We start from the raw sequence: 18126 nt of genomic DNA, 5'->3' as shown, positions 1-18126 counted from the left end.
TGGCCAAACCTTCGCCGCTATAATTGGAAGCCAAACTTGGATACTTAAAAAGTTTAAAATAACCTGTAGACTGTCTTAAAAAGGCAGATCCGACAAAGTTATCAGAGTTCAAGTCAAAATCTTGATCTGGTAATACGGTTTTAGATGCATCAGTAAAAAATATTTCATAATCTGGGGCATTCTGCTGAATGTAGCGTTGTATTTCTTGATTTGGGTTAATAGTGTCTTTACCAATGCCTATAGAGAGAGATACATCTGGTTCAAATAGAATATCAATGAGTTGATAATGAAATAACGGATGACACGGGAACTTAAGTATATCACCATCAAGTTGAATAAGTTTACGGTAGCTAGAAACTAAATGTGGCACACGCTTGTTACGCCAGAAACTATTGTTACCGTTGATGAATTCGTTTAGAGTTTGAAGTTTGCCGAAGAGAGGATGGTCTGTGAATTGGGCAGTTTTAAAGATGAACCTGTCTGAAAGGTATTGTCGACGCATGTTCAATGGAGGATCTGCACCCTCTACCTGCAAGGCGTTGACTGGTGTACTTCTCATAGCACCAAGTATAATTCTGAGGCTACGGGATTGTACCAAGTCAAATTTCCTAAGGGCAGTGTTACAGGCCAAGCTGTTCGTGAAGGAGCCGTAATCTAAAAGACTTCGTACTAATGCGTTGTAAACAAGCTTAAGAGTCGTAGGATGAGCACCCCACCACACCCCTGAGAGAGCTCTCATGACATTTAAACCTTTCTCACATTTGTCCACAGTGTAGTTGATATGAGATTGGCCATTACATTTACTATCAAACTTCCTTCCCAAGAAAGAAATTTCATTAGCGATGGGAAGCTGATTGCCATTGACTTTAATAATTATATCCGGAATCAACCTTTTCCTAGAGAATACCACTATAGTACTTTTTGAGACGGATAGGGATAAATCATGCTTTGATAACCACAGGGATAGGTTGTTTAGAGATTCTTCTAGTGTCGAGGAAGCCGTAGCAATACAATTATCAACTGAGTATACTAAGACATCATCAGCATATTGTAGAATTGAACAGGAAGGGGCAATAACGCGTTCGAGTTCACTAGTATACACATCGTACAATAGAGGGCTTAGGACGGATCCTTGAGGGACACCTTTCCACAAAAATCGCTTGATGTTATCAGTACCAGGAACTCTCACAGTAACCATTCGTTCAGTAAAAAGATTGAAAATGAAATTTGTAAAATTAAAAGGGATTTGTAGCGATTCTAATTTTTGTTTTAAGATTAATAAATTAACATTGTCATAAGCGGACTCTATATCTAAAAATGCTGCTGTTACTGATTTATTTTCTGAGAACGCTAGAAGAAGGTCTGTAGAAAATATACTCAAACTATCCGCTGTACTTTTACCTTTTCTAAAACCAAACTGAGTTTTACCCAACAAATTATTTCGCTCTAAGAACCATTCTAATCTATTTTTAATTAAGTGTTCGGCAATTTTAGAAAATACGGATGCTAATGCTATTGGCCTATAAGAGGATGGTTCTGCAGGATTTTTGAAAGGTTTAAGAATAGGAATAATAATATGAATTTTCCAAGCAGAGGGAATTAAGCCGGATTCAATTACAATATTAATAATATCTAACAAATAACAAAGAGAAGGCGCAGTAAGATGTGATAAAAACGAGTATGGAATGCTGTCTTGGCCAGGGCAGGAATCTGATACATGCTCTAAAACTAATTTTAGTTCTCTCATAGAAAATGGCGAGCTAAAATAGTCGTTAGAACAGTTATTATTAGAAAGTGAATATGTGTAAGGCATTTGAGTAGCGTTAGGAACGTAGTTAGGAGCTAATTTGTTTGTAAAAGCATTTACCCAGTCTAAACTAAAAGAGTTACGATTTGCGATTGATAAAGAAGATCGAAAACGTTTAATATTGTTCCAAACAATAGTGAGTGGAGTGTCTGGCGACAAAGAAGAACAGAACTTTTGCCAGCCAGCTTTCTTTTTTTTCCTCAACAACCGCTTGGTTGCAGCAGTAACATTTAAGGCCGGGTAGCAGAGAAAATGGCGAAAATGAGGTTTTCATTTTTCATTTTTGAGGTACTAAACAGTAAAATTAAAGGCTAAGATTTTTATTGGGCATAGTTGAGGATATTTTCTAGGGCTATTAACGGATGGAAACACGATTTGATGAAGTTGACTCGATAGAATAAATTCCCAAAGTTACCTCTATTCGTTTTCTATTTATGGTTTTATTTTTAAAATAAGCGATTTGAGATTCTAAATCTTTTACTAAACTAAAGTTCAGAAATAACTTGAGGGCTTTTAACGGATGAAATTTTTATATTGCGTCTTATTTAGTTACTATGTTAAAAAATGTGGAAAAAATCGTCCATGACGGCTTGGACAATCTCAATCAGTCGCGCGGTGGCGCTTACGGAGGACGGACGCGTGTCAGTTTTTTGGCCGTGACAGTTCGCGATTTGTCAATATTTTTGACAATGATGACTTTGATGAGTCACAGTATAATAATATCAGTGTTACTGGAGAAAGCTTAAATTTTTGATAATTAAACATTATCAATTTTGTCTACCTATTGAAATTTAAATCGTTCGCATCCTTTTAAACGAAGACTCTACTCATGATACATAGTACATTCCTCAAATATGAGACAAAACCAATGAGTTAAAATTACATTTTAATAGTACCTACATACAATCGTCTTACACTCTTTAGAAGAGCACACTGACACAAATAAATAATAAAAAATACTATCTAAGGTCTGTAGCTAAAGGTCTAAGCTGTAAGATAGAAGAATCTTCTAGCCAAAAAGATGGCAGATGCAGCAGATGTCAACGGATTTAAAACTGGAGTTCATATGACTCCTTGTAGACTTGAGTCTCTAGAGCGTCCCTTCCTCCACCATGCGTAAGAATTTTCACAAAAATACTGTCTAAGGTCTGTAGCTAAAGGTCTAAGATGCAAGATAGAAGAATCTTCTAGCCAAAAAGATGGCAGATGCAGCAGATGTCAACGGATTTAAAACTGGAGTTCATGTGACTCCTTGTAGACTTGAGTGTCTAGAGCGTCCCTTCCTCCACCATGCGTAAGAATTTTCACAAAAATACTGTCTAAGGTCTGTAGCTAAAGGTCTACGCTGCAAGATGGAAGAATCTTCTAACCAAAAAGATGCCAGATGCAGCAGATGTCAACGGATTTAAAACTGGAGTTCATATGACTCCTTGTAGACTTGAGTCTCTAGAGCGTCCCTTCCTCCACCATGCGTAAGAATGTTTCAAAAATACTGTCTAAGGTCTGTAGCTTAAGGTCTAAGCTGCAAGATAGAAGAATCTTCTAGCCAAAAAGATGGCAGATGCAGCAGATGTCAACGGATTTAAAACTGGAGTTCATGTGACTCCTTGTAGACTTGAGTGTCTAGAGCGTCCCTTCCTCCACCATGCGTAAGAATTTTCACAAAAATACTGTCTAAGGTCTGTAGCTAAAGGTCTACGCTGCAAGATGGAAGAATCTTCTAACCAAAAAGATGCCAGATGCAGCAGATGTCAACGGATTTAAAACTGGAGTTCATATGACTCCTTGTAGACTTGAGTCTCTAGAGCGTCCCTTCCTCCACCATGCGTAAGAATGTTTCAAAAATACTGTCTAAGGTCTGTAGCTAAAGGTCTAAGCTGCAAGATAGAAGAATCTTCTAGCCAAAAAGATGGCAGATGCAGCAGATGTCAACGGATTTAAAACTTAGAGTTCATGTGACTCCTTCTAGACTTGAGTCTCTAGAGCGTCCCTTCCTCCACCATGCGTAAAAGTTTTCCAAAAATACTGTCTGAGGTCTGTAATAAAAGTCTAAACTGCAAGATAGAAGAATCTTTTAGCCAAAAACATGGCAGATGCAGCATATATCAACGGATTTAAGACTGGACTGGCACCACCTTGCAATGTCATCCTCTCATTGTTATCTGTAATGTAAATTATTTTTAAAATGTATTTAAAAAATAAAATGTTCGTTTTATTATTTCAATAATCTGACCTCTCAACTCGATGGGTGCCTGGAACAAAGCCGCAATAGCCATAGCAGCAGTTTTCCGATTAAGTGATTTTAGTAAACTGCGGGTCCCTATACACCTATTGAATTTTATTCAGAATTGTATCTTTGAAACTGCCTGATTTACCAAAAGCACTATGGATATTGAATCGTTATTCCCATTCATCATTTAAAATTTGTTGACCGGAATAATCGTGCCATATACAATGTTAAAACTTTTATTTAAATCTTCTACAAGCAAACGGCTATTACTGTATCCTTCAGATCAGCGCCCGAGGCTGCAATACACTATTGCTGTTTGATTAATTGCACACTTTTTACCGGAATAAAACCACAATGGACTCTTACGGAACCGACTTTCAATGTATGAAGCGGCAATATGTATTTCTACCTTTTTAAAGTATATTCTAAGCACTATAACCTTATGCACATTAAATGTTACTCCAGAAAAAATAACGCATCCTTTGATATACAAACCGTTTTGATACGCCTCGTAGTTTAGAATTATTCAAAATTGACACTAAATCTCTTCTCCTGTAAAATTGTGTTTTGTCGATTGTGGCTTTATTCCCGGCACCCATCGAACTCAACTACACTACACAAACACCTTTGTTCGCAACTGTACTGACGAAACCTCGATATTATAGCGTTCATTTAAGATGGCAAGCTTTTTGCTGCGGTAATGCACTCCAGGTAACCGTGTGTGATGCTTATTGCTCATAGTGATTTTCGATACAGAGCCCCGTACATACGTTATACATAAATTATGGAAAGAAAACACCCAGACCAATACAAACAAATATGTATGCAATTTTAGTATGATATTTTTATTTATTAATAAACAAAAAGACTGAACAAAATTGATGCGTGTACTGATTAATGTAATTAACCACATGCAAAGCTTTGTGAATTGCAACAACTATAATTTATTATCCAAGCTCTAAATAATCGCTACTACGAGTAACTGATCATAAAATGTTTTTCCAATCGCTCAAGCTCCCGAGGATCTACCGATAGGTCGGGTGACGTAATCTTGAATACTTTTAGCCGGCGCGGAACTTCCGGAAGGTCGAGTGACGCCACGCCTCTTTGAACCGTGTTTACTTTGGCAGTTATATTCTATATTTATTCGATTCTAAAATATATTCCCAAAAATTTTGAAAGTTGTTTTAATTTGTATCACTTGGATATGATTTGTATTAGAAAGTGCTGTGAGTGTGACGCTTGAACGGAAGGAAGTCAACCTAACCTAACCAACTGCGTATTTCCAAACTGCGTATTTCTATACTGTGTAGCCGCGAGAGCTCTTTGGCGCGCTGTCTTCGGCGAAGTATTGCGCGCGCAGATTTTGACAGCGCGAAATACCTACTTTAGCAGAAATACCAAGCCTTAAATAGTTTTCCATACTTAGTGAATCGCGACATGCTTTTTCGGCATCTTTTCTTTTTTTAATAGCCGCCGTGCATTCTGGATCCCACCAAGGCGGTGAGGGTAATTTATTGTTGGCAACATTTTTACGTTTAAAAACTGCATCAGCTGATGATTGAATGGCTGACACTAAGCTGTCAAATGAGTTATTGAGGTTAACTTTACAAACTTTCGGCAATAACTTGACTTTCTGCTCAACAGATATGCTAAATGAATACCAATCACAATTGTTTAGAATATATTTACGCAAGGGAGGAAGTGGATCTACAGAACGGTTGTTCTTTGGTAACGTAATGACAATCGGAACATGGTCACTACCATAAGTGGATGATAAACATCTCCAACTCAGACTCAAAGATAGCGTAGGTGAACAAAGTGAGATATCGACAAAACTTAAAGATTGGCCGGGACAGGGTCTCCTTGTTGCTGAACCATCGTTTAAAACGCACAGATTTAACTCGTCTATAAGCTCCACAAGATCACTACCAAATGAATCATTGACTGGTGCACCCCAAAGAGAATGGTGTGCATTAAAATCACCTAAAATTAACACAGGCGCAGGAAGAGATAGGATTAAATTTCTTAAAATCGGAATAACAGATGAATCTTTGCAAGAAATGTATACAGACAGTACTGAAATATCCCCAATTTTTGCAGCTACTGCATTCAAGTGATTATTATTGTAGGAAGGAAGTGCTAGTGATGTAAATAAGTAATGTTTTTTAATCAGTAGAGCGGCACCACCCCACCCATCATCTCTGTCATCTCTCAAGACTGAATAGCCACGAACTCTAAAGTTATAGCCTGGCTTCAGCCAGGTTTCAGAGACAGCTATGGCAAATGGCTGGTGTTGGTTAATTAATGTAATGAGTTCAATTGTTTTAGACGAAATGCTTCTACAATTCCACTGGAGGATTTGATCCATTTTTGATAATGTTATAAATAGAGACTGACAAGTTGTTAATTAAAGAAATGGCAACGGAGTACGGTAATGCAGAGTTAACTATAATATTAATCAATGAAGACAGCAGATTATTTAGATCCTGAGAGGAGACAGAGTGAGATTCCCCTGCAGATGAGGGCTCAGACAAGAAACCACAACCATTTTGTGGAGATGGAATATGATCAATTAAAGACTCGTGTGCTTTCTTGTCATAGCCTGGTGGGAGCTGAGTAATTCTTTTCCTATTTATAAAAACTGTCTTTTTGTATGAATTTTGTTCTGTTACAGGTTTTGAAGGTGAAGGTGATTTGGGAGAACTAGCTGTGACATCTGAGTATGACTTAGTGAATGGAAACTGTTTAGAGGCTTCTAGATATGATACTGTGTTAACTGACATATAATGCTTTATGTTTTTTTGTCGTATAAATTCGGGACAGGTTTGTTCATTTGCTTGATGTTTCCCTGCACAATTAATGCAGGAAACATCTGTCTCGTCGCAATTAGAGCCTGAGTGGTCCCCGGTGCATTTAAAGCACCTGGGTTTGCTTCTGCATTGAACCCTGGTATGTCCAAAACGACAACAGTTAAAACACTGAATTGTTGGGAATATGTACTGGTCAACAGGCAGTGAGGAAAAAAAGGAATAAATTCGGGGAGGAAGAGCTTGACCATCGAATGTAAGGACTACCGTCTGAGTGGGCAACCATTTAGGGCCTTCAAGTGATGTAACTTTGCGGCTAAGCCGGCGAGACCGAATGATTGGACCAAAGCCTTCAGGAACTCTTAAATTTCCTACAATCTCTTCATGCGACCATTCGCAGGGAATGCCTTTGACAATGCCCATTTTGGTGATATTGTATGTTGGGATAGATAAAACATAATCATGTAATATAATTGGATTACACAAAAATGAGTTTGCCGCACCAGGTGTTTTGAATGTCACTGCCAATCGATTTCGCCCTATTCGTTTAATGCCATCATCCAAAATATTTTTTAAATTATTTCTGAATAGAAAATTCCCAAATTTGATGGGGTGAAGAGTGGAGCCAGAGTTGGGAGTTTCTTTTTGTTGGACATGTACCAGAAAAGGACCTGCATCCTGATCCTGGTAATTGTTTCTGCCTATTATTTGGTTATTCTGTTGAGAATGTTGGATCACCGGAGCTGGAGGAGCTTGCGTTAAAATTTCTTGAAAAGCAGTGGTAATGTGCATTTTAGGAGAGGATTTGGTCTTTAATAAATGTTTGTTAATTTTTTTCTGAGTTTTTCTATTTGTTACTAGTTTAAATGACTCAAATTCTTTTACATGTTGGTTAGATATGAAATTATCAGCCTCTATTAAGGTCAATAAAGGATTGGACTGAGATTGTGGAGTGGCTGGGGGAGGATCAGGGTCAGGAGCTGGTTCCGTCTCCATAGTTTATAAATATGCAAATGGACTTACCCCTATATAATATATACACTAATCACACTAAATTACTAATTTACAACAAATTTTTTACAAAATATACACAAACTAACAATAAAATACGAATTAAATAAAAACAGATAGACCGCCCTTTTCGACTTCCCGCCAAAAAGTCTTTTTTTTTTTAATTTTCTTGCACGCGTTGTCAGTTACGTTCCGTTTCGCGTATATACCTATTTGGTAAATATTTTTTCTATAGCTAGAAAAATTGTTTTCTCAAGAGGTATAGAAACAAAATATTTTTACTTAAAACAATTAAATGTCAATAGGTAATCTACCTATTGCAAAACATTTTATAATCAACATTTTAATTAAATGAAGGGAAACCTAAATGATTTCAGTGAAATGAAACGTATCTACGTTTCATTCCACGTTATTTAATTTCTAAATAAGTTAATATTTTATTACATTTTGATCTAAAGAGCCTTTATTTAATAACATAGAAAAGGTTTTGCATTTTCGATTAACAAAATGCATTAAATAAATATTTTATAATAAACAGCGGAAATATTTTTACAATGAAAATGTATTTTGAAAATCGGGATGATGCGTAAAAAGGAGTAGAGAACCATTTAGTGTTGCCAGTAAGTTAAAAACTCCTATCATATCGGCAGTTAACAATTATTGCCGTGTTATTATTACCCTGGTCGTTCAGATTTTTTGACCCTTTAACCTGACTGCCGAAGTGCTGAAGGTTAATCATGTTTTACGAGAACTCGTAAAAAACTTTAAATCCAATAATTATTATTTTTTCTTTGTTTATTTTTGAAGGGACGCGCACTGGTAGCTTGAAGAGCTTTTCCAGCTTCAATGGGCAGAGTGGTAAGTACAGAAGGTACTCTAGCCGTTTGGCGATCGTCGATGCGCGTGCCGACGAGGCCGAGCGAAGCCCAGTGTAACGTTGCCGTTTGCTGTTTTTCACAAATTTATTTTCTTACTCGATATTCTGATTTTGGATACCACTAGCGACATCTATTGGCCGATTTGGAAGTTTGATTGAAGAAGGTTTGCAATAGATGGCGCTTTTTGCTCAGTTAATCGAAATATATTTTATTGAAACATTTCCTAATGTTTTTATTTAGATTATTCTATTTTTTAATGGAATATTTTCAGTGTTCTGGAAGTTGTTTTCATCATGGTTTTTATTGGTGTTTGCTTTTCTAAGCGGCGAAACGAAACGTCTTGCGATCTCTATGACTCGCGGCTGTCAGTTGAGCTGTCAAATCACTTTGGAATTTTGGTCGATCTTGCGCAACCGCAATTTTATTATTTTTGGGGATGTAGTCCCCTGTGTTTCAAATCGTGTGATGCAGAATGCATCCACGATAATTTCTTAATATATTTTAAAAATAAACACACATGAGGTAAGTTCCCGTCGGAGAATTTATTTATTTTTCGTGATTGATATTTTTCGTATTCCAGTACGTGGTATTTCATGTGATCGTTTCTTTCAGAAATTCCCTAAATCCTATTCGGATGAGGGTATTGGGTTGCTGAAGACTGCGAGTGAAGCTCAAATGAGGATCATTTCGATTTTTAACTGTGAATGCAGATTTATAGGGCTAAGAAATCCTTAATACACAGTCCAAAAATTTTTGTTCTACGACAAAAATTGACGAAGTTATGGCCAAATTACTAAAAAAGTTCACTGACCGCCCGGCGCGAGGACGATGACGTCACTATATCCGATCCGAACGCTGCCGGCGTACCGCGTGGATAGAAAATATTTTTTTCTAGCCAAACTATCAGTTTTAGAGAAAAACTTGTAATGATATTTATTCATCAGAATAAAGTAAGCTATCGATAGGTAATTTTTGAAAATAGAAATTGTGAAAAATAACGCAAAAAATCCATACGCTCATACGATTCAATGGAACGCTACACCTACGTTAAACCTAACTAAAAGAAAGAAAGAAAGATATTCGCCGTTCCCATGGGCGGGCCAGCTGCTCCCTCCTGGAAATCTATTTAATCTTAGCCTAGAAGCTGGGTATGACTCCCCCGCCCCCCTCCTCTCCCCAGGTCATAAGCTGGGCATGACTTCCCCCTCGGCCGGAAGTTGGGTATGATTTACCCCCCCCCCCCAGGCCCGAAACTGGGTATGACTTGACCTCTACCTCCCCCCAGGCCAGAAGCTGGGTAAGGCTAGCCCCTCCCCCCAGCCCATAGAAACTGGTTATGACTTGACCCCCAGTCCATAAGCATAAGCTAGGTATGACTCCCCCTCGGCCAGAAGCTGGGTATGACTTACCCCCCCCCCCCCCCAGGCCAGAAACTGGGTAAGGCTTGCTTGCCCCTCCCCCCAGGCTATAAGCTGGGTATGACTTATCCCCCCCCCCCAGGCCAGAAACTGGGTATTAGCATCATATTATGTATTATTATGTTCAATACAAACAATCATTAAGTTACACTCACCCCAACCGCGTCTCCGCATTGCATCGAATCCTATGAAAATGTGGTTTTTGGACATAGCGATACTTATTTTTCACAATTTAAAAAAAAAAATTACTGGTCGATAGTTTACTTTCTTTTGATGAATAAATGTTATTAAAAGTTTTTTTCTAAAACTGATAGTTTAGCTGGAAAAAAATATTTTCCATCCCAATAGTACGCCGGCTGCGCTCGATTCGGATATAGTGACGTCACGCGGCCCTGCGTACGTTGACTTTTAGCGGCAAAAACGGCCTATGTTTATTACTTAATATCTTCGTAACTAATGGTCCGATTTGGATAATTCAAAAAGATATATCTTTCTTATGTCTTAAAGATTAACGTAGATACTAGTTTTATTGAATTTTCTACAACAGTACTGATCCTCATTAGCGAACAGTCTTCGTAAGTATTTGTTTTCCATTGCGGGTTTTTTTCATAACCTAATGCCACGTTCCACATATTGTGATGCTGACACTCGTATTTTTCGTTTCAGATGCGTGATTTTATAATTTAAACATAATGTTTTGATGATATTTCATATATTTTAATTTCTCTTCATTTCGTATGAATTATTTCTCCTTTCTAAACTGCTGATCTCTTCGCATTTCCTCCTTGTCATCAAACCTCTGTCTCTGCAAGAGTTTGAACGCTTTCCTGTCGAGGAGATGCAAGAGCTTCATCTGGCACTGCGCGCTTGAGGCCGTGGAGGACGCTGCTTGTAGCCTAAAAGTGTGCGAGACCCGTTGGACCCCGGAAGAAGAGAGGAACGTTCAGGGTAACGGCTTATAACCGCATGGCTTCCAAGGTACCCACTTTTCCATCCTTCAAGTAGGAGTCTTTCCGACCTGACATCGCGCAGTTATCTTAACTAGTAGAGTCTTTTAATATTTAGGCTGAGTTTTAAGAAATTTGTAGTGGCAATAATATTCACCAAACCGAACCTAATTAACGACCCTGAATCCCTTGAGGTTGGCACTATCTATTACAGTAGTTATAATATCGTAATTGTTAACTGTACAGGAGCTTACGAGATAAAATAAATTGTGTCAATTGAGAGGGAGCTGTTTTATTTACATTTTTTAATTTCATACAAGGAACGGTAACTTTTATAAATTTCTGCAAGCCGGACAACCTCTTTTTTCACGTGCAGACAATTCACCATCTTCTCAGTCTGCACCGGTGGCGGTTCAATTCCAGTCACCAAGCCGCCAGGAAAAAATCATTTCTTGCACCAGAGCCCCGATTACGGTAACTTTTAACGTTTCCAATCCAGACGCGCTTCATCGATTCTGCGATACGATTGGTCAAAACAGCTGACGTATGCTGTTGAACGACCAATCGTATCGCAGAATCGAGAAGCGTGTCTGGATTGGAGACGTTAAAAATTACCGTAATCGGGACTCAGGCTCGTCCGCGTCGGTCGCAGACAGACGTTCGCGATCGGGCACCGACGTTCGCGATCGGGCAATAATGTTTTCAAGGTACTGTACTGAACTTATCTCGTTTGTAATTATGTACGTCTGGTTACAAATACACTAAATACAATTTTTGACAGGAATTTGTCCTTCAGTTTTAAAAGATTACCTTAAAACATTTGGTTTGGTCATCAGTCCAAATAAAATAAACAGAATAAACGACGATTATAATGGGGTAATTGACAACCAAAGGTATAGCAACATTAACGCCTGCAGCGCCATCTGCATAAAAAAGTGTCACCACTTGACAGCAGCGACGCCGCGGCGAAAAAGCGAAGCTCGCGCCGACCATCGATCTACTCCGGTGGCGTGCAAATCGTATTCTTTTTTACGAACGAAATTGAGTTACAAAACGCGTTTGCGCGTAATGTCGTTGGTGCTAGTGCATTAAAATATAAAGAGGATCATTCAGTGCGTGTATTTTGTATGATGTTGCGTCGTTTAAGTGCTTAGTGCGTTACATAGCTTCTATTCTAGTGAGAAGTGTGTGTGAAGTGACTGAGAAAAAAATCGACGTCTGCTGCCCTCCAGACCCGATTGCCGGTGCGTATTGCGTGCAATTAGCTTTCTTTCGTTCGAATCTGTTTACATTTCCAATTGGTTTGCAGCGGTTTTCGTATGAAACGAGTTTTTCCGTGGAACACATAAATGTAGGGTGTGTCTTCGGTATCGGGGTCGTTTTTTGTCGCGGCTATTACAGCGCGGGCGAGTCGGTCTTATTTAAGACATTGGCTTCACCGCTGTGTGTTTTCTACGCTATTATAGCCGTAAAAACTGTATTTTTCACTTACAAATCTCTACCAAGACATAATTTTCGTCCAAACATCCAATTTGTTACAACTACATCGTCTTTGAAGTTGTCTAATCTATTTTCGTACGTAATACTGTAAGATTTTGGGCGTATCTCGCCGTGTTCAATTAAATATGTACCATGTTATCATGTACTCAATAAAAAGATGATGTCATTCATACCGCCGGGCGGACACCGCTGACCGTGTAATCCGGCTGAGTGAGCTACGTCTTTATTACAACGTAACCTCGGATAATGATAGGTGTATTTAATTCGGTCGGATTTTAATTGGTTGAATTTGTACTGATTCTGATTTGATAGCACCACTTTTCGAGTTGGATTTTCGATAAAAGTTTAAATTACTAAATCTTAAACTAATTCTTCAGTTTTTTTCGCTTTTGTTAAGCAATTATGCTTATTAAAATTATGAACAAGTGATAATAATATTTAAACACTATTATCTGGCTTACATAATGAAAATTATTAATGCGCTGTTAAAACAACAATAAAGTTGGTTATTTATTGAGTAATAAATTATTAATAATAATCAATTACTCAGTAATTAATCGCTTTTAATTATAACAAACTTTTTATCTACAAAACGTTAAATCCAATTTATCGTATGGACCGTACGTAATGACGGACAGAAATTAATTTATTTCGTGCTATAATAATATATGGTAGTGGTTAATTATTCTCTTTAGGTAATTTCTCAAGTTATGAGCTTGCAGTATACTATAATACACCGAGTATAAAGCACGTAACAATTTAAAATGACAACTGACAATGATCTACCGTACAAAAATCAACGAACTTCGTCTCGTACACAATAGCACTGATTGTAGACGTTTATTCACAAAAAACTGTTAACAGCAGTGTATGGTGCAAAAAATGCCCACTGGATTCGGTCTGCGTAAAAACTAAGAGCTACTTCTCATTTATGGTGTAACGGAAACTGGTTTTATTAGCCTTTTATGATACGTTGATGGTTTTTTAAAGTTTCGGTTTTGGACTGGAAAATTATTGTATTTTTTGACGATTATTTTGTTTTGGAGATAGATTGTCTATTTTTTCATTTATTATTATTTAGGTAGTGTTCTAGGTAGATAACTTCTACAGATACCTATATAATAATTAATTAGGTAGGTAATTAATGTTTTCTTATAAGAATTAAAGCCACTTTAACATATTTCTGATAAGATAATTATCTAAGTTGAGTGGATGTCTCTAATGAAAACAATTTTCATACTACAAAGTTTCAGATGCACACATCTGGTTCAAAATGTAGTACCTTGTAATTTTATGTGCTGTTCAGATGTAGGTATGCTATGCATATTTTTTCCCTTTTATTTTCCCTTAGAAGCGGACATCCATGTTTTATTAGTTCAATCGTTAGATATTACTCGGCCGTTTGGTGTAGTGGTTCAGAACGGACTACTATGCCGAGAGGTCCCGGGTTCGATTCCCGGTCGGGCAGAAATTGAAATGATGAATTTTAATTTCTGTGACGGGTCTGGGTGTTTCTATGTATAATATGTATGTATTTACAAAAAAAAAAGTATTTAAGTATGACTATATCCGTTGTCTAGTACCCATAGTACAAGCTTTGCTTAATTTGGGACTAGCGGCGCAGTGTAAAAATGTCCAAGGATATTTACTATTATGTATAAAATTTATGAAGAAACTAGTAGTTGTTTTGGCTTAGTTTCAAAGAAATATTAGATTTTCTGATTTTATAAAACAACAGTTTCGTTTTAAGTTCATGCTAATTTACATTTACTGGTTTGCCCTTTAACATTCTCTACCCAATTTAATTACTCAAATGTCGCCGCATACCGCAATAAGAAAGTTCACTCAGTTCACCCACTTGTTAAAAGTCCAGATTTACTGTAAACTAACTGTACAGACGGACAACAGTACAACAGGCTGTATGTACATGTAAATTTTTGCCAAATCGCCCCTAATTACCGTGCCTATTACAAACAAGTACGTATTGAACTAGCTGTCAAAACGATACCGCGACACGGATTTGTCAAAAAGCTGATTTTCGTTCGTAGTCCAATCGCGTTGCAGTTGACAATTTTTAGCGCAATTGGGGCTAACCGTACGCGTGCCAAAATCAGGATCACAGGGAAAAGGCTGTCACAAGTACGTAAGGCCAGTGTACAATAAGTTCACCTTACGTTTACTTATGCGATATGTTACCATTGTTTCGTGGTCGCCTTTTAAAACTCGGCTTTCTGCGTACATTTCTTAGTGTTACCAGTTATAGGTTGTGAATCGGGACATGCTACGTAAGAAACAACTAAAAACAAATAAAATTAGAATAAAGTAGCTTCTTTTTACTATCCATCCACTACTATTTAAATTTTAAAGTGACTCTGCTTTTCTGTTAACTTTGGTACCTATGGCTATGGAGATGTTAGAAACACAGAAAAAAGAATAGAATAGTTTTTATGCCGGTATTTGAATGTGGGACTCCCTAGCATCTTAGACCACAGAATAATAGTGAGTACTTGACAGACCGACATTCGCGCTGGTGAAGTCACGGCTAAATATTAGTTGATTGTCACACATTCATAATACTCATTTTTGCAAATTAGGTTTTTAAAAAGCTCTTTTACACGTCCCTGTTTTAACCCTACCACTGCTTCATGGATAACGATCTGATACGACAATGGTAAGACACTGATAGTCTCAAAGTATCGGAATAACCGACTATTACAGGTAATTTTGATTAATATACGAGTCGCCACTCGCCCCCGTCGGAGTTTTGTCAGACTCTTTACAGATCTTTTTAATTTAGAGCCTATTTAGTATTCTTAGTAAGAAAATTCTAAAAAACTTTAAAACACTTATAAATTGGGAAGTTTGCAGAAACCCAAATCATGGCGACCCCAGTCGTAAGTTACGTTATTTGTATTCACTACGCGAATGTTATTAAGTCAGTTATATGCCAGACAATGCATTATTATAATTTGAATGCGCTTGGTCCATCCTTAGTGGATACTGACTGGGACACGTGAGTCAGGCGAGGTCTACGCATTTTACATTCTACCTCTACTCTTCAATATCATCATCATTTCAGCCATAGGACGTCCACTGCTGAACATAGGCCTCCCCCAATGCTTTCCATGTTAATCGATTGGTAGCGGCCTGCGTCTCTCTCTTCAATATAATCTTTTTTGAAGGTTACTAATGGTTAAAGGCTCAAAACCCTTGTTTGTCACTTGTCAACCTTGTCCTTAACTTCGAACTCCTCCTATGTTCTTCTGATTAACTTCGTTGCGGGTCCAATGGCAGTTTAATTTTCCACCGGAACAAACTTGACCTTCACTGGTTGGGTTTTGGCCAGATCCTGGCTACACAGGAGTTGCTAATCGGAATATCCTACCTACATCTCTCAGGGACTAACTTTTCCCATGCCATAGACGCCATGACTTTCTTTTTTCTTTCCCCAGCCTAGGCGCATATAGGGTTGCCAGGCGTCCGGATAAAGCCGGACATAGTTAGGCTTTTTGATTGCGTGTCCGGCCAAAATAACCGATGTCCGGCCTGTCCGGCTTTTGTTAGGCTTTTTATTTGGCTGCCGCGCCAGGCGAAAGTCGAGCCACAGAATAAGGCACGCACGCATCACAGGACGTTAGGCAACCGATGACTATTCTAGTTTGTATGAAGAATCAATCGGTGTAATGTGCGCACTTTCATACATCTCCATACTGATTAACAGCCCGACTCAACTATCGGCCAACTAAAAGTCGGTACTACGCCTAGGCTAAATCTACGCTTCTATATCCACATATTTCTAAAATAAGTACATTTAATGCTATAATAATGCTACGCTGTTCGATGACCTGCCTAATATTACTTGTACAGATGCCCTGTTAAGCAAAACACTTGTATCTTCTGCAATTAATAATAAGAGCGACTTTTCACAATATTTTATAGTTTAATGTGCTCTTGACTGTACATATTACATCATCAAATGATTGCCAGGGTTATCAAGAGCATTAGCAGACATTACGTTGTATTGGAGTATTTTTTGTGCGTGCTTTTATGCTCATAAGAAGGCTATAAATATAAAACTGTCTTTATTTTATGTATGGCATTTTGTATTACTGAATGTTACGAAGTACTACGTAATATTATGATTATTATTTATTACGCCCGTATTCACAAACGATGCTTGCTTGAGCAAGCATCACTTAAGTGAATCGGCAAATCGACGCACAGCGTTGAATAGAGCTTTGTGATTGGTTCGTGTGTCACCCTGTGCGTCCACGCGCTGTGAGACCTCATAGTAATGTTTGTGAATACGGGCGTAAGTTACTTTGCCTTCGTGGATTGTCACAAAAAGTTTCATTAACAAAAATATCTTTCTGAAAGACTTCCCGTATTTCCCTTTTAGTGACTGGGAAAACACTATCCTACATTTAATCTGCGATACCAAATTTCATCAAAATCGGTTCAGTGTTTTAACTGTGAAAGGGTACAGACGGACAAAGTAACTCTATCTGCTTTAACATGTCAATTAATTAGTATCGATGGATATGTATATGAAAGGATTAGTTAAAGTAGATACTCTAGTGTGTAAGAAGAATGCTTAGGGCAGATTTTTTAATCGTCAGATATCTTTTAACTGAAGAATAAACTTGCCATTTTGACATATTTCCCATACTGAAACTGTCAATGTGCCAAACTTATTCAGGTTTAAAGAACATTTATTTCTCATTAAAAACATTACAGTCACTTACATGAGAAATTAACAAATTTTATGTAGGTAGATAATTTACAAGTTGTCCAATAGCCAGAACAAGCAGATGTACTTCTGCGGGAACCGTCCTAACAAACCTGTACTTACTTGAACTTTGTTGTACATACGTTTACACTCAGTTTTCTAGGTTGACATTACTGTGAATAAAACTAAGTTGTACATTACTGTACATACATACAATGCGCGCGGCTGCCAGGCGGCGACTGGCGCTCTGACTGCGCAGGAGCCGACGTCGACCGGCTAGCGTGATTTGGAAGGCCATTCCCGCAAAAGGACGTACATGAATTTTTCTAAATATAATTTATGTTAGTTTGTTTTACTTTTTAAAGAGCTTAATTTTTAAATATTTAAATAGATGTTTTATTAAGACACTAAAGGGGGGTAAAAGTATGAAATTGCCATCTTTATTTTTGTTCAATATTCATTAGTTTTTTTTTTCCTAAGATATCTATATTTTAAATTTATTGAAAGTTAAACATAATCACAAAACATTCTTTAAAGATAAAACTTTATAAAATTTGGTTTCTGTTTTCTCAAAAAAAAAAAAAAAATTTTTTTCGTAATAAAGTTTGTAAGAAATGATTTTTTGTAATACTCACTCTCCAAAACGGCAATTTCATACTTCAACACCTGATATTATTATACCGGTCTTAGCGTGAGTGCATCCTCCAAAATATGGTCCCTGAGTCTATGTTTGAAAACGTTTAATGATTCTGATTTTTTTATAAGGTCGGGCAATTTATTAAATAGTAGTGCTCCT

The 18126-nt window shown here is 37.5% G+C and overlaps 1 protein-coding gene and 1 long non-coding RNA gene across 4 annotated transcripts in view; both read left to right on the top strand.

The window, feature by feature from the left end:
- Positions 1-5645: 5645 nt before the first annotated feature.
- On the top strand, positions 5646-7681 carry LOC135086129 (uncharacterized). Of its 3 annotated transcripts, none has more exons than XR_010260305.1 (2): positions 5646-6187; positions 6715-7681. It is a non-coding gene; the product is annotated as an uncharacterized LOC135086129 (long non-coding RNA). The 3 variants fall into 3 exon arrangements; XR_010260306.1 differs by having other exon boundaries at positions 5646-6195; XR_010260304.1 differs by having other exon boundaries at positions 5646-6541.
- A 4350-nt stretch (positions 7682-12031) lies between these two features.
- The window catches only part of LOC135085990 (protein hu-li tai shao), a 127542-nt gene continuing 121447 nt past the window's right edge, over positions 12032-18126 (top strand). Inside the window, exon 1 of the mRNA XM_063980777.1 lies at positions 12032-12345. The gene's annotated coding sequence lies outside the window, so the exon portion shown is untranslated. The remainder of the gene's footprint in view (positions 12346-18126) is intronic.

Source organism: Ostrinia nubilalis, chromosome 30 (assembly GCF_963855985.1).
Source record: "Ostrinia nubilalis chromosome 30, ilOstNubi1.1, whole genome shotgun sequence".
Taxonomy (NCBI): Eukaryota; Metazoa; Arthropoda; class Insecta; order Lepidoptera; family Crambidae; genus Ostrinia; species Ostrinia nubilalis.
This window is presented reverse-complemented; position numbering and strand designations above follow the sequence as displayed.